Below are 15,768 nucleotides of genomic sequence, written 5' to 3'. Positions count from 1 at the left end.
ACATGATTTAGTTTCCCATTTGAGTCACAAATCCATGCAGATAAAATCAACTGTTGTTACATAAGAACTGCATGAAGAATATTTGATATTACTCTTTATATTTATAACCTAGCTATGGGTGTAGCTATAAAAATAAGCTTCATTTCTAAAGGCACACATAACACACTTTAAAGCAATGATTCAGAATCACAGTCACTGGAGTTGGAAATTTGGTTCAACTTCCTCTCATGGTATAGGAGGAACTACCATAACCATGGTCCAGAGAAGCTGTCATTTGCTCCAGTCATATGCTAGAAAGGGGCAGGTCCTTATTTGAGGGCAGAGGTCTATGAGAATCCCACAGCACACAGTACCTGCCTTCAGTATTTGCTGCAGGGGGGTGGAGGGGTGTGAGGGGATAGGTATAATGATACAATTTTATTTTATGGGTTATAGAGAGCTATCACTAGATTGTAAGCACTGCAGCAAAGCTTAGGTAAGATCTGTATTTTAGAAGGAGCATTCCTTGTTTCAATTGGAGAGTAAGAATAGAGGTCTTTTCAGTAACTCAGACAAAGAATTGGGATAATTGGATGAAAAAGGCAGAGGGGATGGAAGAGAGTGAACATATTATGGAGACAATAGGGAAATATAATGGAAAATATTTGGCAATCAGTTGGACATGGTAGGTATGGAAGCAGAGATGTTGAGCAAGGGTAACTCCTTGTTTCCTGGCATGGACAACTGAGCAACCGAGGAGGAGGTATCTAGTGGGTTACACACGAAGAGTTTCTGCAGAAAGGAGATGTCACCTAGCCTTGAGAGGAGCAGAATGAGCCTAGAGTGACAGATGTCACAGCCAGATCACCTTCACATCCCACAGAACACTAAATGACATTCTTGGTATCTGAAGTAGTGTGTCCTACCTTCATTGTTCCCAGAAGCATGGACATAAATCATCGTTATTGGATAAATAACTAAAAATCATAAACCATTCCCTGATAATAAACCATTATACTTTGACAGTATCTTAAACTTCCATTCGTATCATTACTTGATTTCTAGTTCTGGTTATGGCAGACTAGCCTGTGCAGACCAACCTTTCTCACTGAGAATACTAGGTAAGCTGAACAAAAAAAGTATCTGTTTGAAGGCCTAAGAGAATTCCCAAGGCAGCAGGGACTTGAGACTCTTAAGATCTTACAGAGAATAGAAATTCAGAGAGCACCATTTTCCCCTTTAAGGCCTTTGCAGAGTTGTAAGCAGAACTAAGAGGTTGAGAAGCTGGGCTGAACTTCTAGCAGTTTTCAGTGCTGGAGGGACAAAACCTGGAGCTCAAAGTGCAGCAAGGAGGAGGAGCCATGCTAAAAAAAAAAGATTAAATAAAAACAAACCAAAACAAACAGACAAAAAATCAGGCTTTCAGGGAGAACCTCTAAAGAACCACTCCAGAGGAGTACAGGTAAGTCAGAAACAGGCCAGTCCTCAAAAGGAATCCAGCAAAATGTAAAAAAAGAATATATCATGACAAAGTTGGATTCATACCAGGAAAGCAATATTGTTTGAATGTTTGAATTTAATGTTTGAAGATGAAAGTTTGAAAAATAATAGGAAGATCTCTATTCAGAAAAAAATTGCTAAAAAGGCAACAGTCATGGATAAATCACATAGACATATTTTTGGCAAAGGAAGTTAGATACAAAAGAATATATCTAGCATGATTATATTTATTTTAAGCTCAAAAGCAGGCAAAACTAAACTGTTATTTAGAAATGCTTACCTGGCAGCCAAACTGTAAAGCAACAAAATGACTATCATAAAGTCAGAATGCTGGATACTTCTGAAGGGACAAAGGGGCTGAGATCAGAGGGTGTATGTGAGATGATTCTATGTTCCTAAAAAAGTTCTACTTTTGTTTAAGTTAGGTAATAATAAGTCAGATGTTTGCTTTAAAGTTTCTCAAATCAAATACGTGTGTGTGTGTGTGCGCGCGTGCATGAGTGTATATATATGTGAGAGAGAGAGAACAATTTTTAAAAGGAAATATATACTGATAGCAAGAGGTGAATGGCTAAAGAAACATACCATGTTCTTGCATAAGAAGATTCAAGATTATGAAGGTGCCAATTCTTCTAAAACTCACCTCTAAAGCAATATAAGACTAATAAAAAAAAAAAAAAAACAGAAAATCTTGTACCAAACAAGCTGATTTTAATTTTAATTGGAAAAATATGCTAGAATGGCAGGGAATTTTTGAAAATACCATTCTTTTCAGAACTTTTCTTTTAGTTTGAGGTAGAGACAAGGAGCCCATCAAGGCTGTATATTGTTACCCTGCTTATTTAACTTAAATACAGAGTATATCATGAGAAATGCTGAGCTGGATGAATCTCATGCTGGAATCAAGATTGCCAGGAGAAATATCAACCAGCTCAGACATACAGATGATACCACACTAATGGCAGAAACTGAAGAGGAACTAATGAGCTTCCTGACGAGGGTGAAAGAGGAGAGTGAAAAGGCTGGCTTAAAACTCAACTTTTAAAAAGCTAAGATCATAGCATCCAGTCCTATCACTTCATGGCAAACAGATGGGGGAAAAATGGAAACAGTGGCAGATTTTATTTTCTTAGACTCCAAAATCAATGTGGATGGTGACTGCAGCCATGAAATTAAAAGATGTCACTCCTTGGAAGAAAAACTATAACAAACCTTTTTAATATGCTTATTAAAAAGCAGAGAAATCATTTTGCAAACAAAGGTCCATGTAGTCAAAGCTATGACTTTTCTAGTAGTCGTGTACAGATATGAGAGGTGAACCATAAAGAAGGCTGAGTGTTAAAGAATTGATGTTATCGAACTGTGGTGCTGGAGAAGACTCTAGAGAGTCCCTTGGACAGCAAGGAGGTCAAACTGGTCAATCCTAAAAGAAATCAACCCTGAATATTCACTGGAAGGACTGATGCTAAAGCTGAAGCTCTAATACTTTGGCCACCTGATGCAAAGAGCTGACTTGTTGGAAAAGACCCTGATGCTGGGAAAGATTGAGGGCAGGAGGAGAAAGAGGTGGCAGAGGATATATGGTTGAATGGCATCACTGACTCAATGGCCATGAGTTTGAGCAAACTCCAGGAGATAGTGAAAGACAGAGAGGCCTGGCATGCTGTAGTTCATGGGGTTGCAAAGAGTCAGACACAACATAGCAAGTGGACAAAAACAGCCAGATAACTAATGAAACATAGTATAAAACTGTATTATATGAAGCGATGTAGTACTTCATATGTGAACAGATAAATGGAAATATAAAGCTAGAAACAGAAATGTGATGAAATTGGTATACCTGGGGAAAAGATCATTTATTCAACAAATGATATTGGGACCCTAAGGTAAACTTGAATCTTTGGTTTAAGAAAAGTTTCATTATAGGGACAACCCAACAAAGTTTATAGAAGAGGTATTAGTACAAAAGGAATACAATTGTGTTTTAAATATATAAAAAGATATTAAACCTCACACATAATAAGAGAATTATGCCAATGTTATCCCAAAATGCATGTTGTGGGTGAGGGCCTGATGCAACTCTCTCAGTTTTGAGGCATTTCCTTTCTCTAATTAGCTGCTTGCTAATAGGTATATAACTCCTTGCTAAAAACTAGCAAAGGGGCACTCTTTCTGTCCTCTTCTGATGTCTATTTCAGAAGCTTTCTCTATCTCTTTTATACTTTAATAAAATTTTATTACATACACACACACACACAATTGAAAGTTAAAACTACACTGAAATAGCATTTTCATTTATCAGATGAGCACTACCAAAGAATTAACATATGTTGAAAGAGACACACTCATATCCTGCTTGTAAGAATATAATCTTGTATAAGATTTACAGAAAATTATTTGGTAATATCTATCACAACTATCAATATTAATTATATACCCTTTGACCAGCAAATTACAATTATAAAGATTCTTTTCCTGAAGATATACTCACATAATGTAAGACAACATTATGAAGTTATTCGCTTCTGTATTGGAAATAACATAAAAACCCACTAATAGAGGACTGATTGAATAAACTGTGCTTATACATATAGTGCAAACCTATGCAGGTTGTTATTCTGATTGGACATGTTCTCCAAGGTATGTGCTGTTCTCATATGTGCAAAACATTATGTAAAGGTTGCAACATTTCCATGAAAAATAAAATGAATAATTATTCATACATCCATAATATTACTTGAACATATTTTCTGTGCCAAGCACTTTTCTAGGCCCTTGGAAAGTATTAGAGGACAAACCAGAAAAAGACAGACAATAAGAAAAAACATATAGCATAAGTGCTTTGGAGGAAGAGAAAAACAAAACAGGGGGAGTAGAGAGCGCAAAGCTGGCAGTGGGGATGCTGCTTTATATAGAGTGGTCAGGAAAGAATTTCTGACCAAGTGATATTCGAACAGAGACACCAAGGAAATGAGGGGGAGACAGGAAGGCATCTGGGGAAGTATATCTCAGGAAGTCAGAGAGCAAGTGCGGAGGTTCAGGAGTATTAAGTACGCTTAGGGTATTTAGGGAACAGCTAATGAGAACAGAATGAAGGGAAGAGTGTAGGAGATGTAGCCAGGAAGGTTGCTGGGGAGGTTGGAGGAGGCACACATCCCGCCACTGTGAGGACTTCAGGCTCTTATTCTGAGATGGAAAACCACTGGACAGGTGTCGCAGGACGGTGTGCTGGGAAGCAGACTCTACAATGAAGATTAGCATCCTGGAAGTTTTTCAGGGCAGGTGATTGATGCTAGCAGTAAAGAACCCACCTGCCAATGCAGGAGACATAAGAGATGTGGGTTTGACCCCTGCGTCAGGAAGATCCCCTGGAGGAGGACATAGCAACCCACTTCAGTATTCTTGCCTGAAGAAGCCCATGGACAGAGCAACCTGATGGGCTACAGTCCATGGGGTCGCAAAGAGTTGGACAGGACTGAAGCAACTTAGCATGCTCGCGTGCTCTTAGGATGAACTCCTGAGGAAGGGGAAGAAAGTAGGCAGAGCTGGGGAAAGGTGGGTTGTAAAGCAGTTTCAACTAATGCATCAGTCCAGCCCACACGGAACTCTGAAACTGAAAATACCCTTCAAATTGTCCAAAGTTGTAATGCGGGGCCAGGCCTTTATAACCCCACATTGCTTAAATACAGCATGAAAATGGACACTGCAGTAGTGAGTTTATCAAAGGGTGGGAGAAGAGGAATTGGAAACAGTAATTGGAGACAACTTTTCAAGTATTACTGCTATAAGGGGAGCAGAGAAGCAAGGTGGTAGCTGAAAGGGAATGTACAAGTCAAGGAAGAGTTTTTCCTCTTTCGGGCTGGGCTATGTTACTGCTTGTTTGTGTACTGAAGGGACTAATGCAACTTATATTTGTTTTGGAAGAATCTATATTAAATTGATGGCAACGATTGCCTCTAGAGAAGAGAACTGTGAGACTGGATAATAAGGGTAGGAGGGAGGCATCAGTATTTACAATTTTGTAATTTGCATGCATTATCTAATCACAAGTCAATCAATATACAAAGTAGAACAAATAAAATAGATACTTATAATATTGACACAAAAAGTGATCCTAAATTATTATGTGAAGTAAGCTAATTAATAGTAGCCAGTATGTTTTTAAAATTATATAATATGAATATTAACTTAGACTAAAAGTCTAGAAAAATATACCAAGTTGTCCACAGAGGTTATCTCAAAAAATATAGTAGGAGAATTCTCATTTATCTGTTTGATTTTTCACAACAATCTTGTATATCAGGAAAATTTTTTTCATATTTTAAAAGTATCTTTATCATATATGAATTTGTAAATACGAATTAATCTTCAGTGTGCTGAAGCAACAAGGAAACCAACTAGATACTTTCCTGGGTCACTGAACTCTTCAGGCATGAGAAGATGGGGTAGGGGCTGAGGGGGAATACAAAGAATCAGACCTGGGCTGATTGAGTAAAAGTGTAGTGAACTCCGGCTTCTAAGAGCACATCTCACACTGCTTTACCTACCAAACCATGCCTACCACAGTGACACCTAAATTCAAACAAATAATAAATGAAAATAGATTTCTTTAATATTTGGACTCTATATGGGTTTATAAATCATAAAACCATTTCTTCCTTCCTTTCTGACTGCCATGTGAGTCACTTTACACAAATGTCTACAAACCATGGAAAGAAATCCAACATCAAAAAGCATGACCACCTATGAATGGGCACCTTGACCCTGAACGGAGTACAAATGTTTAAGAAGAGAGCCCTTTGGATTCTTCATATTGTGCTATTATTTCAATTACAAGACTTCAGGGCTTAATACAGATCATTCATTAATACAAGAGTCCACACAGGAGAAGTTCGTATTCAGGTCAGTTGTGAATTTTTTTCTCTTAAAATATGACTCCAGCATTCTCTGAGTTGGGGCTACGTTCAGCTGCTTCTTTATTTTAAATATCTGCCACAGCAGCCAATATTTCTCTCTCAACCAACAGCTGTCTATCACTTGTTTGAATTTGTTGAAATGTGAATATACATTTAGTCAGAACATGCTCCTCAAAGGAAGAATATTAAGAGACCTAAACCTCAACTTCAAGGTCCAATGTTCTCATATTTACAAAAAGATTGTTTTTTTCCTCTCACAGCTCAAGACACCCTGCAAATCCCAGACTGGCCTCACAAGGACTAAACAGTCACGGTGCCAGCATGAAGAAGGTAAAGAACTCAACAAAGCCCTGAGCGCAGGAGTTGTGAGAAAACATAAACATATGTGTCTGCCCACCTATATGGTATAAAAAATGTTCAGGATATAATATTAAGTTAAAAAAACAACATATACAATTGTGACGGAGTCGAAGTCCAATTTTTGTACACATGTAAGTAAAAACTGGGAAAGGGAACTATATCAAGAAGGATTATTGTGGGTATCTCTAGTGGGCCATAGGTGATTTTTTATTTTCTCCTCATTTTTATAAGAATATGTGCTATTGTTATAATCAAGGGGAAATAATAGAAGTGATTTTTAAAAGCAATTGTATACAATGCCAAAAATCAATCAAAGTGGGAAGGGGTATTTCCCTGATATAAGCTACATGTTCCTAAGTCTAAACTCAATGGCATTTCTTTCTCAGAAAGTATTTTCCTTATGTTCCTGGGGGTTCTTTAACATGTCGAATTCTCTTAGAAATAGGATTAGGCAGCCCTATCTCCTCCTTCCTCCCACGGTATTTTCCTTAACACTTTAACTTGAGACTAGCTCCTCCCTCCTGGATACTAATTGTATTCTGAACCAAAGACAACATAGCAGAAATCGGGAGTTCATGGTGAATGATAAATTCCATTACACCAAGAAGCCTTGCTCATGCCACTCTTTCATTCTCTATCTGAATCCAACTATTTGCTCTTCCTCCACTTGTGTAGCCATCTCCCATCTGAAGGAGTCATAGCCAGCTTTATTCATACCCATCTGAAGGAGTCATAATTAGCTTTCTTCATACATATCACAGTGGAGTTTGTTTGTCCTGGTTTCTCCCCATAAAACCTACCCTGGTATAAACCCTCTTTTTCTGACGTGCACCTTGGGCAGACATATACTTCAGGCTAAATCTAGTTTCCACATGCTAATTATCTTTCTGATATCAAACTACATTTTTGCGTTTTCTGATGGCAGAGGTCTCCACTGATGTGTCTTCTGTCTCATTTGGCTTTCCCTCTGAGGATATTCAGTTCATCTTTAATCCTCATCATCATGGTGTATTAGCTTAACTGCTGCTGCTTCACATCTTGACTTCATTTGCAGCCTGGAATTTTCCTCCTCACAATTCACTTACTTAACTCTTTAGTCATCTGTTTAGCAGAAGGACCCTCAGCTCCCTAACATCGATCCCTTTGTTTCACAGATCCGAGTGTGATGTCTTCTTGTAACATTTGATAAAAATCACATAGGAACTTGGCTTTCAGGTGCATGTGTGTGCAGGCGTGTGTGTGTGTGTGTGTGTGTGAGAGAGAGATATGCTTCTTGGCATCAACATTCACTGAAGTTGGCTCTTAACCATTAAATATGGAAGCCCCAAACTCCATACATGGCAATGCTCAGTAAATATTTTGCTCTTAGTGTTTCCTTCTGGCATTTAGGACTGGATGCCCACTAGATCTGTCCTGTCCAGCTATGTGAAAGATTCACTGTGGATGCTAAACCCAGTCAGGCAATGCCTATTGACTGACAAATCTAAGACTCTCATCATAATAGCTACATTCGTATGGCACTTATTATGGCCAGACATCATTCTAAGCATTTCACAAATACTATTTAATTTCTGTTCACTACAATCCTATGAAGTAGATACTATTATTATGATCACCATTTTACAGAAAAGGAAAAAGGGGCACAGAGAACTGCCTTTTGTAGCTGTGTAAGAGGTGGGGCTGGAATTTGTACCCAGACAGTTGGGCTCCAGGAATCAACTCCCTTAACCACCACTCTAAATTGTCTTTCATATGTAGCAAGATCGCTATAAATAAAAATGCTTCGTTACTGAAAAGATCTGACTAAATTGAGTTTGGGAACCAAAGTAGTAAATATGCCACAAGGCATTTTTGCAAGTCTGTGATACACACTTGTCTTGAATTGTGGCACTAAGTAAGTTTGTCAGGACAGACACGCACACACATATGGTAGCCAAGTTGCCTTGGGGCTGAGCTTCAACCAGCCAGTCTAAGCCACTCCTTGGGAGAACTGTGAACCCCACCCTCAACTTCCTTTTTCATCTGCTTCTACTTATGGAATTTTTTTCTCTGTCTATTATTTTTAACTCTGTGATTCAGAATGATCCTCAATTTGGGGTCCAACATCTAATAGCTTTAATCTTCATCTACACAATTAAAATATAGCTAGATTAAATGCTAGGTATGAGAAAGAAGGCTAGGAGACTTAGACTTCTATACAAGTTGTCTTAATACAATGCATCTTTGAGGTAATTTACACAAAGGAAGCTCAAATGAAACCTTTTCTAGGCCCCATTTTGCTGTTTGCTCTAGTCTGAACAGAGTCTGAGCTGGCATTGGGGCTCTTAAAAAAGAAGGCTCCATGATTTTTCCCTAGGCTGCTCAACCCAATCTAAGGAGCTGCTTCTATAGACCCACCCTCCTTCTCTCCCCTTCTGTTGATAACCCTTTAAAAAACTAATCACTGCAAGAATGTTAAGTGCTTGAGGTCAGAATTTTTGTCAGTTTTGTCATTGCTATGCCAAGGATGAATGTCTGACATATGGTAGGCTCTCATTAAGTATTTCTTGAATTGATAAATACATTGTAAGATACCAGAATATAAATATAAGTATGTTTAAGAACAATATATTGAACTTTTGTTTCAGCATAAAAATAGCACAATTTAAAGGCACAAACTAGATAATAATTACAAAACTGTTGCTGTTCAGTCACTAAGTCATGTCCAACACTTGGCAACCCTATGGAATGCAGCACTTCAAGCTTCCCTGTCCTTCACTATCTCCCAGAGTTTGCTCAAATTCATATCCATTGAGTTGATGATGCCATCCAACCATCTCATCCTCTATCGTCCCCTTCTCCTGCCGCCTTCAATCCTTCCCAGCATCAGGGTCTTTTCCAATGAGTTAGCTCTTCCCATCAGGTCGCCAAAATATTGGAGCTTCAGATTCAGCACCAGTCCTTCCACTGAATGTTCAAGGTTGATTTCCTTTAGGATTGACTGATTTGATCTCCTTGCTGTAGGGCTTCCTTTGTGGCTTAGCTGGAAAAGAACCTACCTGCAATGTGGGAGACCCCTGGAAAAGGAAAAGGCTACCCACTCCAGTATTCTGGCCTGGAGAATTCCATGGACTGTATAGTCCATGGGGTCGCAAAGAGCTGGACATGACAGAGCGACTTTCACTTTGTCCAAGGAACTCTCAAGAGTCTTCTCCAGCACCACAGCTCAAAAGCATCAATTCTTTTGTGCTCAGCCTTCTTTATGGTCCAACTCTCACATCCATACAGGACTACTGGAAAAATCATAGCTTTGACTGGATGGATCTTTGTTGGCAAAGTGATGTCTCTGATTTTAATATGCTGTCTAGGTTTGTCATAGCTTTTCTTCCAAGAAACAAGCATCTTTCAATTTCATGGCTGCAGTCACTATCCACAGTGATTTTGGAGACCAAGAAAATAAAATCTGTCACTGTTTCCACTACTTCCCCATCTATCTGCCATGAAGTAATGGGACTGGATGCCATGATCTTAGTTTTTTTGAAAGTTGAGTTTTAAGAAAGCTTTTCCACTCTCCTCTTTCACCCACATAAAGAGGGTCTTTAGTTCCTCTTCACTTTTTGCCATTAGAGTGAAATCATCTGCGTTTCTGCAGCTGTTGATATTTCTCCCAGCAATGTTGATGCCAGCCTGTGATTCATCCAGCCTAGCATTCTGCATGATATATTCTGCATAGAAATTAAATAAGCATGGTGACATACTCCTTTCTCAATTTTGAACCAGACCATTGGTCCATGTCCAGGTCTAACTGTTACTTCTTGATTTGCATACAGGTTTTACAGGAAACAGGTAAAGTGGTCTGGTATTTTCATCTCATTAAGAGTTTTCCACGTTTGTTGTGATCCACATAATCAAAGGCTTTGGAGTAGTCAATGAAACAGAAGCAGATGTCTTCCTGGAATTCCCTTGCTTTTTCTATTATCCAAAAGATGTTGGCAATTTGGTCTCTGGTTCTTCTGCCTTTTCTAAATCCAGCTTGTACATCTGGAAGTTCTCGATTCATGTATTACTGAAGCCTAGCTTGAAGGATTTTAAGCATTACCTTGCTAGCATGTGAAATATGCACAATCATACAGTAGTTTGAACATTCTTTGGAACTGCCTTTCTTTGGGATTGGAATGAAAATGAAACTTTTCCAGTTCTGTGGTCACTGTTGAGTATTCCAAATTTGCTGGTATATTGAGTGCAGCACTTTAACAGCATCATCTCAGGATTTTAAGTAGCTCAGCTGGAATTCCATCACCTCCACTAACTTTGTTAGTTGTAATGCTTCCTGATACCCACTTGACTTCACACTCCAGAACATCTGGCTCTAGGTGAGTAACCACACCATCGTGGTTATCCGAGTCATTAAGATCTTTTTTGTATTCTTGCCACCTCTTCTTCATCTCTTCTACTTCTGTTAGGTCCTTGCTGTTTCTGTTCTTTATTGTGCCCATCTTTGCATGAAATGTTCCCTTGGTATCTCCAGTTTCCTTGAACTGATCTCTAGTCTTTACCATTTTATTTTTTTCCCTTTTTTCTATTGTTTTCCTCTATTTCTCGGCATTGCTCACTTAAGAAGGCTTTCTTACTTCTCCATGCTATTCTCTGGAACTCTATATTCAGTTTTCCATATCCTTGTCTTTCTCCTTTTCCTTTCACTTTTCTTCTTTTCTCATCTGTTTGTAAGGCCTTCTCATACAACCACTTTACCTTCTTGCATTTCTTTTTCTTGGGGGTGGTTTTGGTCACCACCTCCTATACAATGCTATGAACCTCCAGCCATAGATTTTTAGGCATTCTGTCTACCAGATCTAATCCTTTGAATCTATCAATCACCTCCACTATATAATCATAAGGGATTTGATTTAGGTCATATCTGAATGGTCTGGTGGTTTTCCCTACTTTCTTCAATTTAAGCCTAAATTTTGCAATAAGGAGCTGATGATATGAGCCACAGTCAGCTCCTGGTCTTGTTTTTGCTGACTGTATAGAGCTCCATCTTCAGCTGCAAAAAAATATAATCAATCTGATTTCAGTATCGACCATCTGGTGATGTCCATGTGTAGAGTCATCTACACATGTTGTTGGAAGAGGATATTTGCTATGACTAGTGTGTTATCTTGGCAAATTCTGTTAGCTTTTGCCCTACTTCATTTTGTACTCCAAGGCCAAACTTGCCTGTTACCTCAGGTATCTCTTGCCTTCTTACTTTTGCATTCTAATACCCTACAATGAAAAGGATATCCTTTTCTTGGTGTTAGTTCTAGAAGTTCTTGTAGGTCTTCATAGAACTGTTCAGCTTCTTTGGCATCAGTAGTTGGGGCACAGACTTGGATTACTGTGATGTCGAATGTTTGCCTTGGAAACGAACCAAGATCATTCTGTTGTTTTTGAGGCTTCACCCAAGTACTGAATTTTGGACTCTTTTCTTGACTATGCAGGCTACTCCATTTCTTCTAAGGGATTCTTTCCCACAGTAGTAGATATAATGGTCATCTGAATTAAATTTGCCCGTTTCCATCCATTTTAGTTCACTGATTCCTAAAACGTCGATGTTCACTCTTGCCATCTCCTGCTTGACTGCGTCCAATTTACCTTGATTCATGGCCCTAACAGTCCAGGTTCCCGTGCAACATTGTTCCTGAAAGCGTCAGACTTTACTTTCACCACCGGCTGCATCCACGGTTGACCGTGCTTTTCACTTGGCCCAGCCCTTCATTCTTTCTGAAGCTATTTCTCCCCTCTTCTCCAGTAGCATAGTGGACACCTACCTATCTAAGGGGCTCATTTTCCAGTGTCATATCTTTTTGCCTTTTCATACTGTTCATGGGCTTCTTGAGGCAATAATACAGGAGTGATTTGCACTCCCTCCTCCAATGGACCCTGTTTTGTCAGAACTCTCCACCATTACCTGTCGATCTTGGGTGACCCTGCATGGCATGGCTCACAGCTTCATTGCGTTACACAAGGCAGTGATCCACGTGATCATTTTGGTTAGCTTTCCATGACCGTGTTTTTCATTCTGGTGGCTATGGGATTGTAGTTCTTGCTTCTGTCTGCCCTCTGCTGGGTGAGGATAAGAGGTTTTAACTGCAATATTACGTAGTTTAACATGGTGTTAAAACATTTTTATGGCTAGTTGAAAGAGCTGAAAATGATTTCTGGTTGCAGACTTGGCTCTCAGATTAAGAAGCAAGGATTAAGGTGAGCAACTGGTTGTATGCTAGTGCTGCAAACAGAAGGTGACTTTGCTTGAATCTCCACACTGAGGAGATCCGTCAATATGCTCCTTTTGAAGCTTTGCTCCTCACAAAATAGTCAATGTGTACCTGCCATCAGTCCTTCAAGACACCTTGCCCAAATGGCACCTTCAAAATACAAACCATCAAAATTCAAGGAAGATGATTAATTGGGGGGTGGCGGGGAGAGGAGCGAGGGCTGCATCTGAAGCAGGTATAGTCAGTGCGATAGCAGAATGGTATAGTAAATAAGAGTAGGCCTGGAGATAGTCTGAAAGTCAGTCTTAGCGTTCTTATTAACAACTTTGACTCCTTGGGAGAGAAACTTAACCTTTGTGCCTCTGTTCCTTCATTCGTTAAGACAGGACTAGACACAAGTCATAGGATGAGGATTAAATGTGACACTACATGCATAGTACCTTATTATGCCAATAGCAAGTGCGGAATAAAAGTTCACTCTGATTATTATACATTTACGAACCATTAAAAGTAAAGTATAAAAGAATACTACACTAAGATTTCTTTTCCTTTGTATAATGCCCATCATGCCGTAGCTCTGGCTTTATTTTCAGAGAGAAAACTTAAACAAATACACTTCTTATGTCACAAATAAAAATGTAAAATTGAGCATGAATGCTCTGGAGCTGTGGAAGTGAACCAATGCACAAGTTCTTCCCAAATGAATGGAAAGTTAGTTTTCACCTGAAAAAAAAATCAATATACTTCCTATCTTTCAAATCAAAGAGGAATAAACAAATATACAGAAATGTTAGACAGAGATGTGGAATCAGAACAAATTTTGGAAACTAAGTGAACTGCAAACACCAAACTGAATTTTTAAGCTAAATAAGAGATCAAGTAGACTGGAAACATACCCCATGTAGAGAACTTCAATCCTCATCTCCCTCAGGGAGAAGCAATAGTTTCCTGCAAGCTGCAACCCCTATTTCTTTTCTGTTTGTGAACTACAAGCCAGCCCCATTTGGAATTTAGTTTGGTTACAAATAAGTTTGTCGGTCCGTTTGTTTACCTTGAAGTCTTTTTTTTCTCTCCTCCAAGAATTCTAAGGATAAAATTCATAGTCACTCTTTCTTTTTTTTTTTTAAACCAGAGAACTCGTTTGTATAGTAGAAGCTGAACCAAGTGAAATTACCTACATTTAACTGCCTTTGACCTACAAAAAGAGCAATTTCATATGGCTCCACTTCATTTGTTGTAAACTGGATGGATGTGGTCTTGGGAGAACTGGGAGGTAAGGAAGTGAATGGATAAGAAGAAGGGCTGTGTTTCCCAATGAATCTTTACTTCATTTCTTCAAAGTTGTTGTATCACAAAGCTAAACAGTTGTTGAGGAATTGGAACTGCTTTGCAGGGAAGGAATTAAATGCTTTCAGTATTGATGAAAAGACAATGTGTTGCTAACAGCAGCAGACCCATGACCCAACGGTATGAGGAGGTGACAAGGAAGTAAACCACTAGCCAAGCAAAGAAAACAATGGCTTTCTTCCCCCTGCGCTGGGATGAAAGCTGCATATGCAGTAGGTGAACAAGTTATCCTGAGAAACAAGACCAGTTAGTTTCTTACCATGGAAAGCACTAGATTTTCAGTCCCCTCCCCTATAATCCACGCCCCTTCAATGAACTTTGTTCAGGCAAGCTTACTAAACAATGGCAAAATGCTTGAATTATGAACCTTCAGGTGAAGCAGCAAGCAGCTCACTCCATTAATTAGGCATCTCAATCTCTTCGTCCCCCACCTCCTTGCTTTCTCTCTTTCTGCTTTGGAATTTTCATTAAGTATGACATTTGACTTAGTCTGAGAGCAAACACTGTATTTTCTGGCTTTCTTAATTTGAAAACCAGATGATCTCTTTACTGGCCCCAGGGAAGAAGGAAAACAACTTTTTATCAATAAAATTGCACTTGGCTTTTCGTTTCCTAGTTTTCATACTCACAATTCCATTATTACCTGTTGTGCGTGTGCCCTGGAGATGGTGTGAGCAGCCTATAAAGCATGCTTCCAGTGTATCACTGCCTCTGAGGACCACCTACCCCTCACTATCTCCTGTCTCCACCTGTGGGCCCCCTCCCACTGTCCACCAAAAGCTAAACTGTCATCTATGTTTTATTAAAAATATTATTTAAAAATGTGTAATAAAGACTTCCCTGGTGGCTTAGAGGGTAGAGCGCCTGCCCACAATGCGGGAGACCCAGGTTCGATTCCTGGGTCGGGAAGATCCCCTGGAGAAGGAAATGGCAACCCACTCCAGTACCCTTGCCTGGAAAATCCCATGAACGGAGGGGCCTGGTAGGCTACAGTCCATGGGGTTGCAAAGAGTCAGACATGACTGAGCGACTTAATCTTATGGAATATAAATGCAGAACATGGAAACTTTTTTTCACACTGTAATTTCAACATTTCACAGGAATTTATATTTAGGCAAATATGGGTGTTTGAGAGTGCTTCTGGACTCAACTTGAATCATTCTGAGAGAGGAAGAGTCCAACCAGTTCAAACTAGATTTTTCACTCTTTGTAACCCATGTGGCATTCCAAACATTTCTAAGCATTAGAGTTACATCATTTTCTCTCTTTTTTTCATTTAATACAAACAAGCCATTATATTCCATTTCACAAACTTTAAGTTCCCAGTATCGAATTACCCAGCTGTTGTTTCAATCTCTCTCAGTTGCTAAGAGATGGAGATGGTGGCAGACCAGACCAATTTTCTTCAACACAGAATTGCAAGTTGA

At 39.2% G+C, this 15,768-nt stretch overlaps 1 protein-coding gene and 1 long non-coding RNA gene across 4 annotated transcripts in view; one reads left to right on the top strand and one right to left on the bottom strand.

Moving 5' to 3' along the window:
• Positions 1-15,768, bottom strand: part of AKAP6 (A-kinase anchoring protein 6) — a 493,795-nt gene that overhangs the window by 329,967 nt on the left and 148,060 nt on the right. The gene's annotated exons all lie outside the window — the stretch shown is intronic.
• On the top strand, positions 5,945-14,263 carry LOC122706546. Its single transcript, XR_006344411.1, has 3 exons — positions 5,945-6,381; positions 6,656-6,725; positions 14,127-14,263. It is a non-coding gene; the product is annotated as an uncharacterized LOC122706546 (long non-coding RNA).

This window comes from Cervus elaphus, chromosome 13 (genome assembly GCF_910594005.1).
Source record: "Cervus elaphus chromosome 13, mCerEla1.1, whole genome shotgun sequence".
NCBI classification, from domain to species: domain Eukaryota; kingdom Metazoa; phylum Chordata; class Mammalia; order Artiodactyla; family Cervidae; genus Cervus; species Cervus elaphus.
Note: the sequence above shows the minus strand (reverse complement) of the source record. Positions and strands in the feature narration are given on the sequence as shown.